Source organism: Chiloscyllium plagiosum, chromosome 31, assembly GCF_004010195.1.
Source record: "Chiloscyllium plagiosum isolate BGI_BamShark_2017 chromosome 31, ASM401019v2, whole genome shotgun sequence".
In the NCBI taxonomy this organism is placed as follows: domain Eukaryota; kingdom Metazoa; phylum Chordata; class Chondrichthyes; order Orectolobiformes; family Hemiscylliidae; genus Chiloscyllium; species Chiloscyllium plagiosum.
The window spans coordinates 40,055,189-40,074,386 of NC_057740.1; the positions used below are offsets into that span (position 1 = coordinate 40,055,189).

A 19,198-nucleotide genomic window follows, 5' to 3' on the forward strand; every position below is an offset into this window, starting at 1 on the left:
CTAATGACTAAAATCTAACACAGCATTCCCTCACTGTGTTATCAACATAATCCCAAAAAAAAGCAAAAAAAAATGCAGAAAGACAGAGATGCAGGAGGAAAAACATAGAGATAGACAGTTATAGAGATAGAAGGCCAGGTGGGAAGAAAGGGGGCCAGAGAAAAAGAGATGGGAAACAGGCCAGCAAGGTAAGGATAGATAGAGACAAGAGAACTTCTGGCAGATGTGGGCAGAGATGAAGAATCAGTGAGATATCAATGTAGCATCCTGCACAACCTCTGGACAGACAATTTGGAATTGTTGAACTGCACTTGCTTTTATAATGTAGGAAACTAAGTTTTCAAAAAGGAAAAGATCAGTGGAAGTAAATTAAGGACTGACCTTTCTACACCAGACACAAATCCAGTCAAGGTGCAGGGTAAAGATCTCTGCTTTGCTGACTGCGAGAATACAATATGAAATCAGTTCAAGCACTTTTACCCCAACTGCTAGTGATACTTGGCTTACAATATGAAACATTAACTAACGATACTAAACTATGTATCTGTGTTCCACCATCTCTGGCTTCTTAAGCATCCCCAATTTTAATCACCCCACAATGGGGGTTGTGCCATCAGATTCTCAGGCTCCAAGATCTGGAATTCCCTGCATATAGCTTGACTCACATTTATGTCACTTCTCTCTTTTGAGACACTCATCCAAACTTACCGTTTTTGACCAAGCTTTTGGTCACCTGATCCAATATTCCTTCTCTAGCTTAGTGGCATACTTTGTTTTACAATGCACCTATCAAGCATCTTGGGCCCTTTGATTGTATTGAAGGAGCCATATAAATGCAACATGCTGTTAATGGCAATCACAAGCAGAGATGCAGATAATAACTGATGCATGAAACAGAAACATTTAGTTGACACATTCTTGTAAAGCTAATGAAGTGTAATGCAATATTCACATAGGACTGTCCATTAGGACCACCGTCTATCTACAGCAAGCTCCCATAAACTGCAATATGACATACAAACATACAAAATCAGTAGGCCATTCAGCCTCTCAGTGCTGCTCCAAAATAGGATCATGGCTGATCTTACAGTAACTTGAAATCCCTATGTCACCTACCTTGACAATCTAGCCTAATATGTTTAATCTTCTTTTCTCACAAGACAATGCATCTATTTCAGGTAGTGAACTAGTAACCCTTCTCTTAACTGTCTCCAATGCATTTACATCCTTCCATGAATACAGTGAGCAATGCTGTACACAGTACTCCAGCTCACCAGCACCCTGAATAATTGAATCAGAACCTCCCTACTTTGGCATTCAATTTCAGTCACAATAACTCATAACGATCCATTAGCTTTCATAATTACTTCCTCCTGTACCTGCACACTAACCTATCATGATTCTCGGATAAAGGCACCAATACCGCTCTGCATCTTAAAACCCTACAATCTCTCGATTTAGAAACATGCTTTGTTATGCTCCCTATAATTGGAAGACAATTTCACATTTCCCCACATGATACTCCTTTTGCCACATCTTTAACAATTCACTTCACCACTACTTTTTTCAAACCTCATGTCCTCTTTATAATATATTTTTCTACCTATTTTATGCCATTAAAAAATTTGACAACTATATTGAGTCAGAGAGCTGTATAGCATGGAAACAGACCCCTTTAGACCAACTCATTCATGCTTACCAAATATCATAAATTAATCTAGCCCCAGCATTTGGCCCACATGCCTCTAAATCCTTCCTAATCATACACTCATCCAGATGCCTTTTAAATGTTGTAATTGTACCAGCCTCCACCACTTACTCTGGCAGTTTTTTCCATACATGCACCTCCCTCTGAAAACGTTGCCCCTTTGGTCCCTTTTAAATCTTCCCCCCTCACCTTAAACTTATGCCCTGTGATTTTGACTCCCCCACACCAGTGTAAAAACCTTGTCTATTCACCCCATCCATGCCTCTCATGATTTCATAAAACTCAGCCTAAAACATTCAATTCCATCTTTTCACCCAAGCTATTTAGATAAATTATAATCTTTGAAGGCCAAGCATTGAGATCTGTGGCACACCATTCATTACATTTTGACAGATTGAAAATACCCACTTACACCCTCCCTCTGCTTCCTGTTAGTCAGTCACTGCTTTCCATGCCAGAGTGCTGCCTCTACCATGTGCTTTCATTGTTTTGCAATAACTTTTGATGTCGACTCTTATCAATTGCCAATTGGAAATCTAATTTCAGTACACCCACAATTTACTCTGATCCACATCATGTATCACCTTCTCAAATATCTCCAGTAGATTGATCAAACATGATTTCCCTTTCACAAAATCATGTTAACTCTGTCCGATTATCTACAAACCTATCTATAGTGCCCTGCTACGACTTCTTGAATAATAGTTAACATCCTCCCCATCAGAGATTTTAAGGTAACTAGTCTGTAGTTTTCTGCTATTGAGATTTCCCAATTTCCCTTATTTAATTTTTACTTAAAAATAGTGTCAGACCCACTCCTCTCGCTCTCAAACTGAATGAAAAATTCAATTATATTATGGTCACTGCTACCTAAGGTGCTTCACTAAGAAATCATTCATTAGTGTGGCTCACTGCACAACACATGATTTAGAATGTGCTATTCTGAGAAACTGATCTGATAACATTCAACGAATTCATCTAGCTACCTTTGCCCATTCAACTTTTTCAGTCAATATGTAGATTAAAATCTCCTATGATTTGGAAACTGTGGAATGACTGACCGTGAGTGAGGCAGGTAGAGGGACTCAGAGGGCATGAACAACTGTTCAACACGTTTGAGGTTCTTTCAGCTTGTCCGGATGTCTTTCTGACAAGTTACCATTTTTCCATGCTTTACGATTCCCACAACTGACTTCATACCCTTACCATTTCTCCCCAAACTGTTTCCATAGCTCTGTTTTCTAAATGCAGTTCAACTCTCTATGTTGTGCAAATACCATTAGCTAACAGCCATTCCTCCAAATTTTTGACTTTTGTCATTTATGAATGTTCTGATTCCTTTACGATTCAGATCCCAATGCATGCCATTCTGCAGCTATATCTCTCAGCTACCAGATCGCACTTGTTCATTTCAGTTTGCATATTAAGTTCATCTGCTTTGTTTTGCATGTTATGTGCATTTGGATACATAGTCTTTAACTTTATCTTATTACTTTATAAATTCTCATCTCATCTGTTGATTGATTCTTAAGCTTTAGACACTATACCTTGTCATGATTGGTTTGCCATTTTAATATTAGCTCTTTAGCCTTGATTCTACTTTTGATTTATTACATCTGTCCAAATTAGAAGCCTTGCCCTACCATACAGTTGGATGTCTTTTCTATTCCATCAGTTTGCAGTTGCAAGGAATGACCTCACACACCACGCCCCACCCCCAAGGGTGGAAGTCACCCTACTGGTATGGATCCCACTTCCCCCAGCATTGTTGCCAGTGCCCCATGAATCAGAATCCACGTTTCCCATACCAGTCTTTGAGCCAGGCATTCGTCTCTCTCTAATCTAATTTGACCAATAGCAATTTACACAAACCTCATTTAATAATGCAGAGATTATAAGCTTTGCTACTTTGCTCCTTCTTAATTTGGCATCTAGCTTCCTAAATGCACAGAATCTCCTTCTTTGTTCTGTGTATGTCATTGGTACTGACATGGAACACTATGACTGAACCTTCCATTCCCACTCCAAGTTTCTCTACATCTTGAATCCAGGTAACACAGCCATTTGGATTCATGCTCTAGGCTTAGAAGAAAGTATCAACTCCCTTTCTCGGACTGTCATCTGCTACCATTACATTCCGTCTTAAGCCCCAGTCAAATGGCTTCCTATACCATGCTTCCATGGTCAGTTAGCTCATTCACACCTGTCAGCCTTTATTCTCATCCGGACAAGCTGAAAGAACCTCAAACATGTTGAACAGTTGTTCCTGCCCTCTGGGTTCCTCTACCTGCCTCGCTCACGATCAATCATTCTACAGTTTCCAAAAACTGACCAAATTAAAGTTATGACTGCTGCCTGCTAAAAAGAAATCAATGTAACTTTTCCCTTCCCTGATGTGTGGAAGTGTCGGTAGTTCAGCCTCCAGCTTGAACATTGAGCAAAGACACTCAACCTTCAAACTCTTGCTGAACCAAATTGGTAATCAGGAACTCCAATATGCTGCATCTGTGACACATCACCTGTCTTTCCATCCTTAATGGGGTCTTAGAAACTACTTAATTATTTTATTAAACTTTACATTTAGTTGTATAAAATTGCTCCTATGTCTTATGGTCTAAAGGATTGGGGCTGTGCTGACTTAAGAGGTTAACATTCATAAAGATGTGGTCATAAATTGGAAGTGGACTTTGCTAAAACATTATAAGCATGCTACATTGAATCTTTTATGTAAGGTCTGTGCACAGATATCTTTTCGCTTTGGGAATTTGAGTTAAATTAATTCGAAAGCATTTGGTAAATCCTGTAGAATTGTAAAATCCATTTGCTGTCAATCAAAGGAGGAATTTTATGAGGGAGTGCTTCACTTAAAGATCTGTTCTAGGTCATCCCTGAGGATGCTGGTGTTGCTATGGTTCACAATTGGAGCTGAGGGAGATTCTTTGGTTTCAGTTTTCAGGATATTTGCTGTGAGTTAGTTACAGCTTGAAGTTGGTGAGTGCAGCTCACTCGGAAGACAGTCATATTAAATGACAGTTAGGTTTGTATGGTAAGCAGACAGAAAGCTAACTTTATAATTACTGATATGGAATATTGGTGAGGCTTATTCTCAAGTTGAATGTTTGGTGAGGGAACTGAAATTGGAAGAATCTCGAGTGATACAGTGAGTCTTGTGGCAAAAGAAAAGCACCTCACAGATTGGCTTAGAAATTTTAAAAGGGCAACCAGAACAAGGGACCAACGTGTCTAAGAGTGAAAAACAGGAACATTTTACATCTGAAAACTGCCAGACTGAGGAAAATTAGTTTTCAGGCAACTGTGGGATATTTTCTATCCTAATATTGAAGCAAATGGATCTAAGACATCATAAAGCATAGGAGATTTCTTGGGACAATCAGAATTAATTCTAACATAGTAACTATGTTGTTTATAGTGCATACAATAAACTTTGCTTGTGTTTTATTTTATGGCATTGTTGGTGGTCCTCAACTGGATTATAACTATTTGTGTGTCTTGGGGATTTTATAATATGTGCTACATGTTCACTTCATCTGAGCTGTGCACTTTGACTTCCAGGAATTTTTGTTGTTTTAAGAATAGTAGTCCCATACCTCCCTCGCACCTCGCTCCCCCTCCCCCTCTCCTCCCCCCACCTTCACCCCTGGGAATATGTTCCACAATCTACCACAGAAGCCTGAAACCACAGATAGGAACGAACCCATTCACTTAACTGGGAAATGTACCTTCCCGGCAGCCTCCTGGTCCCTGGTTCCGGAAGATTCGCTATAATATGTTCGGGCCGTGGAAAATGATTCCATAGATACTAAAAAGGTAATACGCGGAGAAAAAAGAGGTACGAAGGCAAACTGGCCAAAAATATAAAGGAGGATAGTAAAAGTTTTTATAGGTATGTGAAAAGTAAAAAAAAAGGTTAAGACTAAAATTGGGCCCTTGAAGAGTGAAACGGGTGAATTTATTATCGGGAACAAGGAAGTGGCAGAAACGTAGAATAGGTACTTTGGCTCTGTCTTCACTGAGGAAGATACGAGCAATCTCCCAGATGTAATAGTGGCTGAAGGACCTAGGGTAATGGATGAACTGAAGGGAATTTATATTAGGCAGGAAATGGTATTGGATAGATTGTTAGGTCTGAAGGCTAGTAAGTCCCCGGAACCTGATGGTCTGCATCCCAGGGTACTTAAGGAGGTGGCTGCAGAAATCGTGCCCACATTGGTAATCATTTTCCAATGTTCTATAGATTCAGGATCAGTTCCTGCAGATTGGAGGGTGGCTAATGTTGCCCCACTTTTCAAGAAAGGAGGGAGACAGAAAACAAGGAATTATAGACCGGTTAGCTTGACGTCAGTGCCTGAAAAGATGTTGGGGTCAATTATAAAAGGTGAAATTATGACTGATTTGGATAGCAGTAAAAGAAAGGTCAGAGTCAGCATGGATTTACGAAGGGGAAATTGTGCTTGACCAATCTTCTGGAAGTTTTTGAGGATGTAACTATGAAGGTGGACAAGGGAGAGCCAGTGGATGTAGTGTATCTGGACTTTCAGAAAGCCTTTGATAAAGTTCCACATAGGAGATTAGTGAGCAAGATTAGGGCACATAGTATTGGGGGCAAAATACTGACATGGACTGAAAATTGGCTGGCTGACAGAAAGCAAAGAATAGTGATAAACAGGTCCCTTTCGGAATGGCAGGCGGTGACCAGTGGTGTATCATAAGGTTTGGTGCTGGGACTGCAGCTGTTTACAATATACATTAATGATATAGATGAAGGTATTAAGAGTAATATTAGCAAATTTGCTGATGACTCAAAGCTGGGTGGCAAGGTGAAATGTGAGGAGGATGTTATGAGAATACAAGGTGACTTGGACAGGCTAAGTGAGTGGACGGATGCATGGCAGATGCAGTTTAATGTAGATAAATGTGTGGTTATCCACTTTGGTGGCAAGAGCAGGAAGGCAGATTGCTATCTAAATGGAGTCAAGTTAGGTAAAGGGAAGTACAACGAGATCTAGGTGCTCTTGTACATCATTCCTGAAGAAGGGCTTATGCCCGAAACGTCGATTCTCTTGTTCCCTGGATGCTGCCTGACCTGCTGCGCTTTTCCAGCAACACATTTCCAGCTCTTGTACATCAGTCAATGAAAGCAAGCATGCAAGTACAGCAGGCAGTGAAGAAAGCTAATGGCATGCTGGCCTTCATAACAAGAGGAATGGAGTATAGAAGCAAAGAGGTCCTTCTGCAGATGTACAGGGCCCTGGTGAGACCGCACCTGGAGAAGTGTGTGCAGTTTTGGTCTCCAAATTTGAGGAAGGACATTCTGGCTATTAAGAGAGTGCAGTGTAGGTTCACAAGGTCAATTCCTAGAATGGTGGGACTATCATATGTTGAAAGATTGGAGCAACTGGGCTTGTATATGCTTGAGTTTAAATGGATGAGACGGATGCATTAGATGATGTATTGAGACGTATAAGATTTGTGGGCGGCACGGTGGCACAGTGGTTAGCACTGCTGCCTCACAGCGCCTGAGACCCGGGTTCAATTCCCGCCTCAGGCGACTGACTGTGTGGAGTTTGCACGTTCTCCCCGTGTCTGCGTGGGTTTCCTCCGGGTGCTCCGGTTTCCTCCCACAGTCCAAAAGATGTGCAGGGTCAGGTGAATTGGCCATGCTAAATTGCCCGTAGTGTTAGGTAAGGGGTAAATATAGGGGTATGGGTGGGCTTCGCTTCGGCGGGTCGGTGTGGACTTGTTGGGCCGAAGGGCCTGTTTCCACACTGTAATGTAATCTAATCTAATTATTAAAGGATTGGACACTCTGGAGGCAGGAAGCATGTTTCTGCTGATGGGTGAGTCCAGAACCAGAGGACACAGTTTAAAAATAAGGGGTAGGCCATTTAGAACAGAGTTGAGGAGAAACATCTTCACCCAGAGAGTGGTGGATATATGGAATGCTCTGCCCCAGAAGACAGTGGAGGCCAAGTCTCTGGATATTTTCAAGAAAGAGATAGCTAGAGCTCTTAAAGGTAGTGGAATCAAGGGTTACTGGGATAAGGCAGGAACAGGATACTATTGTGGACGATCATAATGAATGGTAGCGCTGGCTCGAAGGGCCGAATGGCTTACTCCGGCACCTATTGTCTATATTATTAACCTTACCACCACCTGCTGTATTACTTTATTCCTTAGAAATAAAATAAAGATTAATCAGTTTCCAGATACTCATCTATTAACCAGATTATTCTCCTGGAGCAGAAGCATCAATTCATGGAGGCTAAAATGGTTTAGGCAACAGCAAAGAACACCATGTTCTCTTCTTCTGCTTAACTCGTCAAATAAACGAACTCTAGCACACTATTGTAAGTGCATGTCACACCAAGCTTACTAGGTTAATTCGCTCCAAACACAAAGGTCTATCTGACTCCATTGATAAGGATCCAGTTTTAACCGGTTCTGAATTAAATTGTTCTTTGCCTGGAACCCTTGGAGAAAAAAAGCCTGCTTAAGGCTGGCAACTACAGAACTTGAACTGTAGATTTTAGTTTCTTGCCAACCACAAACTAAGTTAAATTTGTATAAAGTTTAAACTTTCATACCCAACAACTGCATGCACACAGTGATCAAATAAGATACTGTGCATTAATCATTTAATGGTGAGGGAGGAGGGAGAGAGGAGAAATAATAAAACTATACATACAAATAAAAAACAATTAAGTTTAAAATACAGACTGAAATGTTTAACACATACACATGGATAGCAGTGAGTTGAGGACTGCGTAGGTTAAGTTACTATATTTTACATTAGGATTAAATCTCGGCACAAGATCGTGGGCCAAAGGGCTGGTTCTGTGCTGTACTTTTCTATGTTCTATATCAAATGCCTAAAATAGAAGGTATCCTCTCCCTAATAACATACATTACTTAACGAATCCAAACCCTCAGATCAACAGTTAAAATTAGTCTCAATTACTCCCATTAAGGTTACTTATATAATGCGAAGATGGTTACTATTCAATATGTCATGCCAATGCTGATTTATTAAAAGAGCTTTCCAATTCATTTTCATACTTCAGCCTTATCATAATTCTGAAAATTATTTCTCAAGTACATACCCAAATGCTATTTGAAAGTTACTATGAAATCCTTTTTGGGAGTTAATTCCAAATTTTAACAAACTCCTGTTGAAGAAATTATCCTAATTCACCATTTAGTTCTTTTGCAAATCATTTCAAAATTATATAATCATGGATTGGGTATAACACAGAATGAGACCACTCATCCAATTAGTTTTTCCAGAGAGCTGGCATGTACATAAACTAATTCAATCTTCCCATCTTTTGAGGTCATGCAAACTTTCCCTCCTCAGACAGTTATCTAATTTTCCTTGAAAGCCACAATCAAATCTGCCACAACCTCCTTCTCAGGTAGTACACAGGTTAAATGACTCACTTTGTAAAAACGTTTTTCCCATGTCCAGTTCTTCTGGTCACTGCTCCACTTGGTAAACAAAACAAATTTATCCTTACTTGCTTCATCAAAATCCTACTTAAAAAGTGAATACATTTGCTAGATCTTCCTTTAGCTTTCTCTGTTTCAAGGAGAACAATCTCAAGTTTACCCATCTTTCCTCTCATTTAGACACCTGCTGCTTGAGATAGAGGCAGCATTGTAAGCTCACATGGCCTGAGAAATTGTTCAAAAGAGAAATTAAGAGTGGAGAAGAAAATGTTACAAACTCTGAAGTAAGCAAAGCTAGCAACACATGTTTGTGGTCCTCACATCAGAGAGTGGGAGGTATGATAGGCTGGGAGATTACGAATCAGTTATTGGGGACAATGTGTCAAATTTCAGACATTTTTCAAGGATCATTGGATGAGGGGAAAGAACAGAAAATGCTGAAAATACTCAGTGGATCAAGCTACCCATGTGGAAAAAGAAGTAGTGAACATTTCAGGGCAATTATTGGTGGAGAACATAAGTGGACTTTTAAATTCTTACAACCTCAGGCCAAGGTCGTAATTCTCAAAAACAACTTATTCAGAAGAAATAAGAGATTGACTTTAGGAATTTACTGGTATGTGTGGCTCTGTGCCCTCATGGGCAATATACTTACAAATTAATATATTTTAGCATTAGCAAAGATTTCAAATCCTAAACTAATCTAGTTTGATTAATTGCAAATTGACCATCTTCATTTTAATCAGATTAAATAAAAACCAAAATCCTTGGAGTACTATTGCTGCAAAGACAACTCCGTCAGCAAACAATCTCAAGGGGTAGGCTCTGGAAGTTTAAGAGCAATGTGAATCAGTTTCAGGTTTCTAACAATAATACACCAGTGGAACTTAAAACAGATGTCTAAGCCCAAGAGTCTTGCATTGCTTTGCTACAGCAGCAGGTTGGACCTAGTCTACGGGTTCAGGTATGTCTCAGTAGCAGAAAAACTGCACGCTGCACAGTGGAAATGGACATGCACCACCAGCCTTAAAGAACGCCAAGTTAGGTAACAACTGGCTTTTCGAGCACCTCAAACATGGTAACGACATCCTAAGGCACTCCAAAAGATCATTATCAAAAATACATAGCACTGAGCTACTCGAGGAAGCAGAACGAAATTGAAGACTTGGACAAAGAGGGAGATTTAAAGACAGCTTTAAAAGAATGAGTGAAGAGAATTGTAGAGCAGGGGAGGTTGGGAGTCATTGAAAGAGGTGGAAAGGAAGAAGAGGGAAATTAAAAGAAAAGGCAAAGTTAAACAAACTATGTTGTGCGGAAAGTAGAGTACAAGAAAGAAAGAATTAACTTGCAAAGAAAATTTAAAAGATTATATATCCAAAGAATTGAAGTTGGTTTTGAAATGTTATATAGGAAAAAAAATCATTAAGATAAGGACTTTGCATCTTTTAGATCATAAGTGCAATAGTTAAATAATGTTCAGTGACAAAGGTAGCAATTTGAGCTGTGAACACTAATGGAGAATGAGAATTATAATTTCAGTCACAACCCAAGGATGCAGACACACAGATACCCATTGCCTAAATTTTCACGTGTTTTTACGCACCTGTGTATTTGTTTCTGTTAAACACTTGAAATCTGCAAATTATATAATCTCTTGTCCAGGTGAATGCAACAGCCCTTTGAGCACTAAGATTCCATAAAGCACAATTGCATAGATCTGTAATTTTCAGCTGAACCCTGGAATAGACAGAGACTTAATTTCTCTTTCAAAGAGTCATACCCTCAAAAAAAGATGCAACACTCTCAACATTGCACGCGTCATCAGTCCAAACCATTAACACCCCAGCGAAGTTATGCAGGAGTATTGCACAGTTGGAGAATAAGTGACAAAACACTCATTACACCTTTCACAATTATATACTTATTGTAATCTAAAATACACAGCAGTTTATTTATGGAAAAGAAAGACCCCCAAATTGGCAACATGATATTCATAAGATAAAGTATTTTATTAAGAGATAAATGTTTAAGGGATAACTATAAGCATAGACATCAGAAGGAATTCCCATTTTATTCCTTCTCAAAATGGTGCTAAGGAATCTTTTACAAGAGTCAAACAAGTCTTAGTTTGACAACACTGCATAAGCTTTTAAAAAGAGGCTTTAAAACTAGTAGAAGGCAAAGGGTGGCAACAGCAGGAGGCGAATACATGGGCTTACAAAGCAAAAGGATATGGTGGCATTGCACAGCCACTATTTAAATAATGACACCCAGAATGGGACAGGAAGATCAAAATCAGAAAAATAGCAAAATGTTCAAAAGGGGCAGAAAATGGTAAAAAGGCAAAATTAATGGTTCTTAAATGGACATAATATTCAAAACTTAAAATAAATTAAAAACATAAATAAGATTAATGGGTATTAGCTTATAGCCATTACAGAGACATTGTTACAATGGGATTGAAGCCAGGAATTAAACATTCAGGGATGTGTGACTTTTTAAGAAAGCATGCAAGGGAAGGGTGGTGGGTAGCTTTGTTGGTATAAGATGGAATAAGGATGATAGCAAATTTAGCAGAAAAAACAGCTAAAGAAACTGGCAGACATTTAAGAAAATAATTCATGACTCACAGCAAAGCTGCATCCTAGTGAGGAAGAAGCATCAGAAATAGTGGAATTGTAGGGGTTCCTCAGAGTAGTGTCCTAGGCCCAATTATCTTCAGCATAATCTTCCCTCCATTGCAAGGTCAGATATGGGGACATTCGCTGACAATTGCACAATGTTTGGCACCATTCATGACTCCTCAAATATTGAAGCAGTTCAAGTTCACATGCAACAAGACCTTCATAATATCCAGGCTTGGGTTGAAAAGTGGCAAGTAATATTTGAGCCAGAAAAATGCCAGGCAATGACCATCTCCAATAAGAGATAATCTAACCACCAGCCCTTACATCCAACAGCATTACCATCACAGAATTGCCCATTATCGACATCCTGAGAGGTAACATTAACCAGAAACTCAACTGGACTCACCAAATAAATAGTGGTTACAAGAGCAGGTCAGAGGTTAGGAATGCTGCAGAGTGTAACACATGTCTCAACTCCCCAAAGCTTGCCCACCGTCTACAAGTTAGAAGTGTCATGGAATACTCCCCACTTTCCAAGTGCGGCTCCAACAACACTTGAAGCTTTATAACATGCAGGACAAAACAGCAAGCATGAGTGCACTACATTTACAAACACTCCCTCCACCACCAATGCACATTACCAGCAGCATTTACAAGATGCACCACAGGTCCTTAGACAGCATCTTCCAAAGTCACGACCATTTCCATCCAGAAAGTCAAGGACAGCAGACACATGGGAACACCACCACTTGCAAGTTCCCCTCCAAGCCATTCATCACCCTGACAAGTATATTGCTGTCCTTCCAGAGTCACTGGATCAAAAATCCTGCAATGCCTCTAATGGCATTGTGAATCTATCTACAGCACCTGGACTGCAGCAGCTGAAGAAGGCAGCTCAACACCACCTTCTCAAGGGTAACTAGAAACGGGCAATAAATGCTTCCCAGCCAGTAACACCACTAATATTCCATGAGAGAATAAAATAAACTTTTGGCTCCCTTTTCTAAGGAAAGATATATGAGCACTGGAAGCAGTTGAGAGGGGTTAACTAGAATGATTCTGGGTTTGGAGGTATTTCTTTATGAGGAAAGATTCAGTAGGTTATGCCTGTGCATGGGTTTACAAGAATGAGAAGTGACCTTATTGAAACATACAATATTTTTAGAGGGTATTAACATGGCAGATGCAGACAAGTTGTTTTCACAGATAGAAAAGGCTAAGGCCAGAGTAAGGGGATCAAGGGTTTTATGGAAGAAGGCAGGAGAATGGGGTTGAGAAACATATTTGCCATTATAAAATGGCAGAGCAGACTCCATGGGCAAAATGGCCTAATTCTGCTCATATATCTTATAGCCAGAGGACACAATCTCAGAGTAATTGGTTGCTCCTTTAAGGCAGAAATGAGCAATTTCTTGCCTGAGAAATCTGTGGAATTCTTTACTGCAGAGGTCTGTCAAAGCTGAATTGTTGCTTATATTCAAGGCTGAAATAGACACCTGTTTTATTGAAATCATTAAGGGAATCAAGGGTTGTGGGAGAAGGCAGGAGAATTGAGTTGAGCATCATCAGACTAGCTGGGATCTCACTGAATGGTGATACAAACTTAATTAGCCAAGTGGTATAATTTCTGCCTTTCCATGTAGTGTTTTTACATAGTGTTGAAATCACAGCCGAAAAGTGAAGAGACTGTCCCGCCAGATTGGTCTTTTTTTAACGGCCAGCTCAACTCATGAAACATATATAGGTATTTGAATCCTCATACTACCACTAGCTAAGAACTACACAACCCAAAGTTTCATACCATTCTGATAAAAACAATCAATATGACACACATGCCATTCTGGACTCTGAACAGAATCTGGATATCTCAACTAAAATAAGCATGACTGATTGGGCTGTTAAATATTGGAGGATGAATACTGAGATGGGGAATGCTTATAGGGCACAAAGCAAATTTGAACAAATCAAACCACACTGGACTTTGTGTCACTGATCCCAGCACTGGAAACACAGATCAGAACCAGAAATATTAATACGTATGTCATTTTTATTACAACTAAGTTTCCAAGTATTTCATATCTAAGAGATATTAATGAATTGCATTTACATAGGGAAACTGTAATCAAATGGTTACGACAAATAAAGTTTTAAAAAATATTTTGTTTAACTTGTTGATTAGCAGACATTGGAACTCCCTGTCCTTCTGTGCATAGGGTCACGTAAACCATAAGACATAGGAGTGGAAGTAAGGCCAATCGGCCCATCGAGTCCACTCTGCCATTCAATCATGGCTGATGGGTATTTCAACTCCACTTAGCCGCATTCTCCCCTTAGCCCTTAATTCCTTGTGACATCAAGAATTTATCAATCTCTGCCTTGAACACATTTAGCGTCCCGGCCTCCACTGCACTGTGCGGCAATGAATTCCACAGGCCCACCACTCTCTGGCTGAAGAAATGTCTCCGCATTTCTGTTCTGAATTTACCCCCCGGAGCACCCGGAGGAAACCCACGCAGACACGGAGAGAACGTGCAAACTCCACACAGTCAGTCGCCTGAGGCGGGAATTGAACCCGGGTCTCTGGCGCTGCGAGGCAGCAGTGCTAACCACTGTGCCACCGTGCCGCCCAACACGGAGGGTGTCTCAACAACAACTTGTATTTATGTAGCACCTTCAATATTGTGAAATATCTCTTGGTCACGGAATGGCTGAAGTAAGGTAAGCCTAGTAGACTTTAAGATGGACTTATGCCCGAAACATTGACTTTTCTGCTCCTCGGATGCTGCCCGACCTGCTGTGCTTTTCCAGCGCCATACATTTCGACTCTGTCTCTCCAGCATGTAAAGTCCTCACTTTCTCCTTGAAGATGGATTTGGAGAGTTTCAAACCCAGACATCTCATGTCAAAAGCCACTAACAGCAGAGCATTGAAAGACAGAAAAAGACAAGGGGGCAAGATTTAATGGAGCACCGAAAACACAGCTCTTCAACATTGCTCTGGAGCATTCAAGTGCACTCAGGCTGAACTATTGCTCAAGCTCAAATTTTATCCACTGCTGCTTCTTATTCACTCCTCCAAACTGGTTTACTCACTTCAGTTTTGCCAGAATCAGAGTTCAATCTCTTTGCGTGTGTCATCATTAAATTTTACTCCAATCACATGGAGAATGAGATAGAGTATTAACGGAATTCTGGCTTCAAGATATCACAGATTGAAATATGACAACAGACATAGAGACCTGCATAGACAACAAAGTTGCACTAGCTTCCTGGCCTCTCCACTAAAGTTTAAATATAGTGTAAAAAGATTAATGATGCTTTGCAAATATTTTAAAAACTGGATTTCATATCAGTCTAGATTCACTAATAGCTGTAATATAACTATCATAAAGCTACAAAGTAATTTTGAAATATGACAAATAAGTCGCAAAATTTCAGAAAGCTGAGATGAGAAGTTCAAACAGATTTAAAGTTAGACAATTGTAACCACAAATAAATTGAAGAAAAACAACCTCCTTATAACAGGCACACACTAGTAATTCTGGCATCAGCCTCCAAACCTGAAGACAAAAAATAGGAGTGACTAACGGAAATGATGATAATTTGATGTGATCAATTAATATACTTAATATCCAACCTCAACTGGATCAATTAGATCCAGTCTGATGGACTCCAATGGATCAAACGTAATGGATTTCTGTTACTTTGCCCTGCAGACCTGCTTCCATCTCAGATGCCAGTCACCAGCATTTAAATTTCTTAAAATCAACCTACTTGGCTGCATTTTGACACATCTCCATGTTCACCATATCCCGAAATTGAACTTCAAGCTGCATCTTCTACAGGTAAGGATTCTACCACTACACCACAAAATTGGTGTTTTTTTTTAAACAGTAAGTCATTGTTGGGTTAATATCTTGAAATTCTCTATATGGCTACTCAAGAAAGACCTTTATTTTTGTAGCAACTTTTACAACCTCAGTAAGTCCAAATAAATTTTTCAGTCCATTAAGTTCTTGTGAAATATGGGAATTTTTGCCTTGCAAGAACTCTGACAACAAGGTTCATAGACAGTATAGTCAGCAACCAGAGTGAGAAAAAGACCAGATAAATGGCCTTAGTTGAAATTTAAATATTACCAGAACACTGGAGAGGACTCAACTTTCTTCAAACATTGGTATGGTATCTTTTACATGCACTTAAGAGGAATAAACAGAACTGCAGCTTGATATCTCACCCTCCAACAGTGCAGCAAATCACAGTAATACATTGAAAGTGTCAACCAAATTGTGCTCAAGTCTTGAGACAGAATGTTTATGATTCTCACTATACCTTGGATGACACTGGGTAAGCACCACAAAGGCTACAATGGTTCAAGGGACAATCCCACAATAAGTGATTCAGAGTATGCTCAACTGGGTATAACCAACAAGAAGAATTGTGTCTCAGTGTTAATCACAATGCAAGTAATAATAAAAATACTTAGACTGCAACTGTCACTAAATTTGCTCAGTGAAGGAAGTTGCAGAACATTGTCTCATGCCAAAACTAATTACCTTGCTGATAAAGGAACATTCCATTCCTTTGGAGATAATGTTATATCCCAAATCTCAGCAAGGATTTTTTGCTGCAATTAAACACCCTCACACTATTGAATCTGTCAGAGCCTTTGACCCACCAAGAAAAGAATGTATGAATTATCCCTCGTCAAAACCCAAACGTTCTGGCACAGTGGCTGTGGTTAGCACTGCTGCCTCACAGCACCAGCGAACCGGATGGAATTGAACTCTCGGGCAATGTCTATGTGGAGTTCCCACATTCTCCCCGTGTCTGCATGGGTTTCCTCTGGGTGCTCTGGTTTCTGCCCACACTCCAAAGATGGGCAGAATAAATGGATTGGCCATGCTTAATTGCATTATAGTGTCCAGAATGTGCAGGGTTGTTGGGATTGTGTGCGACTGAACGGGATGTTCTTTGGAGGGTTGGCATGGACTCAATGGGCCAAACGTCCTGCTTCCACACCATTGGGATTCTATGACCCGGATTGGAATCGGCAGCATACTCTCACTTCCTTTTGGCGATTGGGGTTGCAGTGGCCAAGCTCCTCCCTATGATCAGAAGCAGCAGCAGCAACAGCAGCAGCAAAGGATTACAGGCCACGGCAAGGCCCGGATGCCTGCATCAGAGGATGAGCATTCCACACATCTTTACTGAGGTGGGACTTTAACAAAAGATTTACAAGGATGTTGCCAAGGTTGCAGGAATTGAACTATAGATTGGGGCTCTTTTCCCTGGGGCATTGGAAGCTGAGGGGTGACTTTATAGAGATTTACAAAATTATGAGGGGCATGGATAGGGTAAATAGACAAAGTCTTTTCCCTGGGGTCGGGGAGTCCAGAACTAGAGGGCAATGGTTTAGGGTGAGAGGGGAAAGATATAAAAGAGAGCTCAGGGGCAATGTTTTCATACAGAGGATGGTACATGTATGGAATGAGCTGCCAGAGGAAGTGGTGGAGGTTGGTTCAATTGCAACATTTAAGAGGCATTTGGATGGGTATATGAATAGGAAGGGTTTGGAGGGATATGGGCCGGGTGCTGGCAGGTGCGACTAGATTGGGTTAGGATATCTGGTTGGCTTGGATGGGTTAGACCGAAGGGTCTGTTTCCATGCTGTACATCTCTATGACTTATGACTCTATCTGGACATTTTTCTTTCTTGTAGGCGTGTTTGTTTTATTTCTGTTTTTACAATTCTGGTTTTTGTAACCAAGATGGAACTGGAGAATGGTGACTCTGTACACATTTCACTGTACTCCTGTATTCCTAAAATTGAATACATGTGATAATAAAACCTAATTCTAATAAATATCACTAGTAGTCGCCGAAGTCCCAGAAGATCCATAGGGCGACTCTCTCAATAGAGCAGCAGAACGACGTGGCTGGTGCTAAATTTAGCTTGAGGACCACCACAAATCAGACAAAGTTGAGATGGCAGAATCTTCATGGTATGGGAATTGAAACTGTACTGTACTGTACTGTTGACGCCACTCTGCAGACATATTCTGGTAGACAGTAAAATGGAGCAAAACACAGTGCTATACTGCTATGTACCCATTCCTCATGCATCTGTGTGGAACTTGTCTTATACAACATGGTTGTCTTTATAAATCAGTGGATTGCTAAGCAATATCAGCAGGAATTAAATTTACCATACACCATTAGGGAGAGGGCAGGTTCTCTTCTCTGAAGAGTGAATTTTCTCCCCTGATGCCTGTGAGTAATCACAAGATTTATTGACAACTTTTACAACTGTGTAATGAGGACTCGAATTCACAACCTTCATTCCACACTTACTAACTACCTAAACCCAAAGCAAGCTTTGAATCAACAAACCCATGCAAGAAATCAAGTATAATTGACTTAAAATACATACATACAGAAAAAATAGTTGCATCTCATTCTTTATTACGACAACATGCTGTCTGTGTATAAACTCTGTTATGCTTCCTAAACATTGCAAGAATGGTCAAATTTCAAAAGTAATGTGACCATTACATTGCAAGAATGGTCACATTTCATTGGCTGTAAAGCATTTTAAGATACCCAGTGATTACGACTGTCTTTATAAAAATGCAAGCTCTTTACCTCCATTCAGTCTAACCACCATCACATCCTATGACGTGGTACGATGAATTTCTGGACATACACTCAGCGACAGCAGCTTCCTCGGCCTTCTTGCAGCATGTGTTTTCTAATAAATGTATCTCATTCTTCAACTGGCTGGCCAGACAATCCTCCAGCTGAGGCCATTCACTGCAACCTATCCTTAGCACTGAACAGCTACCAAGAATTACCAGTGAATGTCAAGTCAAAACTTCCATCATTTGTCCCTTACCTGGAATAAGTGGGCAAAAGGTCAAGTTGTTACCAAACTGTTACCCACTTTTACTTTGGCACTTCAAAATGTTCCTACACCAACCTCAAATAATCTACTTACTTGGAAACATTAAAATAAGAGGAGTAGGCCTCCTTGAGCCCTGTTCCACCATTTAATATGACGACTGATCATCAAGCTCAACACCCTAATTCTGCCATCCCCTCATATCCTTTGAGCCACTTGAGCTGTATCGATGTCCTTGAAAATATAATATTTTTACCTCAGCTACTTTCTCGGTAGTAAATTAACCAGGTTCAACACTCTCTGGGGAAGAAAGTTCTCCCCATCTCAGTTCTAAAAGGTTCATCCCTTCTCTTTAAACTATAACCTTTGGTCCTGGACTCATCAACCATCAGGGACATCTTTCCTGAATCTAACCTATCTAGTTCTATTAGACTTTTACATGTTTCTATGAGATTCCCCCTCATTCTAAGCTCCAGTGAATACAATCCTAACTCAA

General features: G+C 40.1%; 1 protein-coding gene across 1 annotated transcript in view; it reads right to left on the reverse strand.

The window, feature by feature from the left end:
- slc25a42 (solute carrier family 25 member 42) overlaps positions 1-18,465 on the reverse strand; it is a 40,260-nt gene extending 21,795 nt beyond the window's left edge. The window contains exon 1 of the mRNA XM_043721456.1: positions 18,447-18,465. The gene's annotated coding sequence lies outside the window, so the exon portion shown is untranslated. The remainder of the gene's footprint in view (positions 1-18,446) is intronic.
- Positions 18,466-19,198: the final 733 nt, after the last annotated feature.